This window comes from Schistocerca gregaria, unplaced genomic scaffold, assembly GCF_023897955.1.
Source record: "Schistocerca gregaria isolate iqSchGreg1 unplaced genomic scaffold, iqSchGreg1.2 ptg001443l, whole genome shotgun sequence".
Classification (NCBI taxonomy): domain Eukaryota; kingdom Metazoa; phylum Arthropoda; class Insecta; order Orthoptera; family Acrididae; genus Schistocerca; species Schistocerca gregaria.
In genome coordinates this window covers 5,001-10,000 of record NW_026062741.1, presented here as the reverse complement: position 1 = coordinate 10,000, position 5,000 = coordinate 5,001, and the positions used below count along the sequence as shown (strand labels likewise).

The 5,000-nt window shown below is 54.2% G+C and overlaps 1 non-coding gene across 1 annotated transcript; it reads left to right on the top strand.

Annotated features, from left to right (window-relative positions):
• The first annotated feature begins 2,872 nt into the window (after positions 1–2,872).
• On the top strand, positions 2,873–4,765 carry LOC126332356 (small subunit ribosomal RNA). Its single transcript, XR_007563639.1, has one exon. It is a non-coding gene; the product is annotated as a small subunit ribosomal RNA (ribosomal RNA).
• The last annotated feature ends 235 nt before the right edge of the window (positions 4,766–5,000 follow it).

Genomic DNA, 5,000 nt, shown 5'->3' with positions numbered 1-5,000 from the left:
GTCCCTTAACCTAACTCAAGTTGTCCCTTAACCTAACTCAAGTTGTCCCTTAACCTAACTCAAGTTGTCCCTTAACCTAACTCAAGTTGTCCCTTAACCTAACTCAAGTTGTCCCTTAACCTAACTCAAGTTGTCCCTTAACCTAACTCAAGTTGTCCCTTAACCTAACCCACGTTGTCCCTTAACCTAACCCACGTTGTCCCTTAACCTAACCCACGTTGTCCCTTAACCTAACCCACGTTGTCCCTTAACCTAACCCACGTTGTCCCTTAACCTAACCCACGTTGTCCCTTAACCTAACCCACGTTGTCCCTTAACCTAACCCACGTTGTCCCTTAACCTAACCCACGTTGTCCCTTAACCTAACCCACGTTGTCCCTTAACCTAACCCACGTTGTCCCTTAACCTAACCCACGTTGTCCCTTAACCTAACCCACGTTGTCCCTTAACCTAACCCACGTTGTCCCTTAACCTAACCCACGTTGTCCCTTAACCTAACCCACGTTGTCCCTTAACCTAACCCACGTTGTCCCTTAACCTAACCCACGTTGTCCCTTAACCTAACCCACGTTGTCCCTTAACCTAACCCACGTTGTCCCTTAACCTAACCCACGTTGTCCCTTAACCTAACCCACGTTGTCCCTTAACCTAACCCACGTTGTCCCTTAACCTAACCCACGTTGTCCCTTAACCTAACCCACGTTGTCCCTTAACCTAACCCACGTTGTCCCTTAACCTAACCCACGTTGTCCCTTAACCTAACCCACGTTGTCCCTTAACCTAACCCACGTTGTCCCTTAACCTAACCCACGTTGTCCCTTAACCTAACCCACGTTGTCCCTTAACCTAACCCACGTTGTCCCTTAACCTAACCCACGTTGTCCCTTAACCTAACCCACGTTGTCCCTTAACCTAACCCACGTTGTCCCTTAACCTAACCCACGTTGTCCCTTAACCTAACCCACGTTGTCCCTTAACCTAACCCACGTTGTCCCTTAACCTAACCCACGTTGTCCCTTAACCTAACCCACGTTGTCCCTTAACCTAACCCACGTTGTCCCTTTGCCTAACATAGTTCACTGCTCGGAATCTCTGGTGTCGTTGTTATCCTCATGTAGATGTCTTGCGAGTGTTGCTTACTTTCCACATATTCCCGCTATCCACTGTCAATTGTACTGCAATAGGACTATATCGCCCCCCCCCCCTCCCTCTGTCCCCCTCTTTGTGTCTCTGTCCTCTCAAGCTGGTCGGTCTGGCGTTTGAGTGTTAAATGAGCCTCGCAGCTGTTCAGTTGCATTCAGATGTCGACGCCCTCAGTGTACGTCGTGGTATGGTCTGTGTCCATTGTCCGCTGATGTCGTACGCGTAACCCACACGCTGTACCGATCATCGGTCGTTACGTACAGAGTGAAGTAGTGTGATACGTGTGACCGTACGCTGGCTGTGCCCAACGGTGTCGAATCTCAATTTCCATATGATGTGCTCGATGCTACTTGTCTCGTCTCCCAATAACAGCTAGGTTGCACTGTGGTACGCCGTAGAGGCGTGTGGGAGGAACGTACGAACGCATTGTATGTCACCCTGGGTCGCTGGGGGTGGTGGTGCGGTGAGTCAGGTCAGGTCAGGTCAGCGTGAGCCGTCTGATGTAGTGACGCGTGTATTCCGACTTTGTCGTATTGCCTCACACAAAGTGCTACCCTGGTGGACCGCGTTCCATATCTGGGACATGCCGCAGATGCCGGTTGACAGTGGATCGCGGAAGGGACATCGCATACGTGCGCGGGCCACCTTCCACGTGTTCTCTTCTGCACATGTCGCAGTGTGTATGTGGTCTGATGTAGCGTGTCGTGACACATGACATCCTGGCATGCAAGAATTGTTGAATTCGCAAATGTAGGTGGACATCTACGTTTACTGCCCAAGATACGCAAATGAACTGGAAATCCGTTGTTGAGCGGTTGTTCACGCTGGAGGTGAATCTGTGATGGCGACGATCGGTACAGCTATTAACCGGTTGTTTCAGCGGTACCCGCCACATCCACACACGTGACTAGGCCCATGTGGGTATGAAGCGATACGCGGCGGTGGCTTGGTGGGACTGTTCCCGGCCGGTGAAGGGGGGCCGCCCGGCGTGTTGGCCGCGCGCTGCGTGGGCGCACGCGCAACAGGCGGCTGGTGGGGGGCGCCGAGTGGCAGGAGCGCCAGCCGACGGGCCCGGCAGGCGGCGCAGCTACGCTGCGGCGCACCCTGCACGCGGCGCCTGGCGGCCAAAGTTGGTTCAGCCGAGCCCGGTGCGAAGCGCGGTGGACATCTGCAGTGTGCTGGTCTGATTGAGGACTGTGTGCGTTGAGGATGCGCCGCCGCCTGGCACTCGGCGCCGCGACGCCGTCTGCTGCTCGGTCGCCCCAGCGGTTCTCGCAGGTGGTTTGTATCGCAGTTGTGCGGACGTGTTGGCGCGTGCGCTGTGCTGGGAGAGTTCGCTTCTGCACCCAAGTGGGGCTTTGCCCTTGTGTGGCGCTGGCGTTGGAGCTGCCGGTCACCATAGGTGGCGCGTGTTGTCTCCCGCCGGCAATGCCACGACAGCACGCTCCCGGGCCTCTGTCGGCAGCGGCAAGCTCAGTTGGGAGCAAGGGTGTTCTCACTAAAACCGTCTACTCGCCTAACTCCGGGCGATTGCGCCTCTCTCGAAACCGACCAAGTACCTAGGACGGCGCTGCGCGCCGCCGGGACCTGAGAGGGTTTCGAGGTGTATCGTGCAGGGGAGCTCGGCCTCCTCCTGTTTGCAGAATAATTGAGCGGACGCTTGCGTGTTCGCGCGGGCCCCCGGGACACACTCCCGGGCGGCCGGCTGCTCAGCTCTAGTTGACGCAGCTCCCTGGTTGATCCTGCCAGTAGTCATATGCTTGTCTCAAAGATTAAGCCATGCATGTCTCAGTACAAGCCGCATTAAGGTGAAACCGCGAATGGCTCATTAAATCAGTTATGGTTCCTTAGATCGTACCCACGTTACTTGGATAACTGTGGTAATTCTAGAGCTAATACATGCAAACAGAGTCCCGACCAGAGATGGAAGGGACGCTTTTATTAGATCAAAACCAATCGGATTGGCTTGTCTGGTCCGTTTGCCTTGGTGACTCTGAATAACTTTGGGCTGATCGCACGGTCCTCGTACCGGCGACGCATCTTTCAAATGTCTGCCTTATCAACTGTCGATGGTAGGTTCTGCGCCTACCATGGTTGTAACGGGTAACGGGGAATCAGGGTTCGATTCCGGAGAGGGAGCCTGAGAAACGGCTACCACATCCAAGGAAGGCAGCAGGCGCGCAAATTACCCACTCCCGGCACGGGGAGGTAGTGACGAAAAATAACGATACGGGACTCATCCGAGGCCCCGTAATCGGAATGAGTACACTTTAAATCCTTTAACGAGTATCTATTGGAGGGCAAGTCTGGTGCCAGCAGCCGCGGTAATTCCAGCTCCAATAGCGTATATTAAAGTTGTTGCGGTTAAAAAGCTCGTAGTTGGATTTGTGTCCCACGCTGTTGGTTCACCGCCCGTCGGTGTTTAACTGGCATGTATCGTGGGACGTCCTGCCGGTGGGGCGAGCCGAAGGGGTGCTTTCGCGTCCCGAGGCGGACCCCGTTTAAATCCTACCAGGGTGCTCTTTGTTGAGTGTCTCGGTGGGCCGGCACGTTTACTTTGAACAAATTAGAGTGCTTAAAGCAGGCAAGCCCGCCTGAATACTGTGTGCATGGAATAATGGAATAGGACCTCGGTTCTATTTTGTTGGTTTTCGGAACCCGAGGTAATGATTAATAGGGACAGGCGGGGGCATTCGTATTGCGACGTTAGAGGTGAAATTCTTGGATCGTCGCAAGACGAACAGAAGCGAAAGCATTTGCCAAGTATGTTTTCATTAATCAAGAACGAAAGTTAGAGGTTCGAAGGCGATCAGATACCGCCCTAGTTCTAACCATAAACGATGCCAGCCAGCGATCCGCCGCAGTTCCTCCGATGACTCGGCGGGCAGCCTCCGGGAAACCAAAGCTTTTGGGTTCCGGGGGAAGTATGGTTGCAAAGCTGAAACTTAAAGGAATTGACGGAAGGGCACCACCAGGAGTGGAGCCTGCGGCTTAATTTGACTCAACACGGGAAACCTCACCAGGCCCGGACACCGGAAGGATTGACAGATTGATAGCTCTTTCTTGATTCGGTGGGTGGTGGTGCATGGCCGTTCTTAGTTGGTGGAGCGATTTGTCTGGTTAATTCCGATAACGAACGAGACTCTAGCCTGCTAACTAGTCGCGTGACATCCTTCGTGCTGTCAGCGATTACTTTTCTTCTTAGAGGGACAGGCGGCTTCTAGCCGCACGAGATTGAGCAATAACAGGTCTGTGATGCCCTTAGATGTTCTGGGCCGCACGCGCGCTACACTGAAGGAATCAGCGTGTCTTCCTAGGCCGAAAGGTCGGGGTAACCCGCTGAACCTCCTTCGTGCTAGGGATTGGGGCTTGCAATTGTTCCCCATGAACGAGGAATTCCCAGTAAGCGCGAGTCATAAGCTCGCGTTGATTACGTCCCTGCCCTTTGTACACACCGCCCGTCGCTACTACCGATTGAATGATTTAGTGAGGTCTTCGGACTGGTACGCGGCATCGACTCTGTCGTTGCCGATGCTACCGGAAAGATGACCAAACTTGATCATTTAGAGGAAGTAAAAGTCGTAACAAGGTTTCCGTAGGTGAACCTGCGGAAGGATCATTACCGACTAGACTGCATGTCTTTCGATGTGCGTGTCGTGTCGCGCAACACGCTACCTGTACGGCAGTGGCCGTGCGCCGCGTGCGGAACCACGCGTGCCTCTCAAAACTAGCGGAAGTGTTGTTGTTGTGTGGTACGAGCGCTGAAGCTCTGGAGCGGCTGGCCTGCGGTACCTGGCGCCTGGCGCCGGTTTTGAATGACGTTCGCCCGAGTGCCTGTCCGCTCCGGTGTGGAGCCG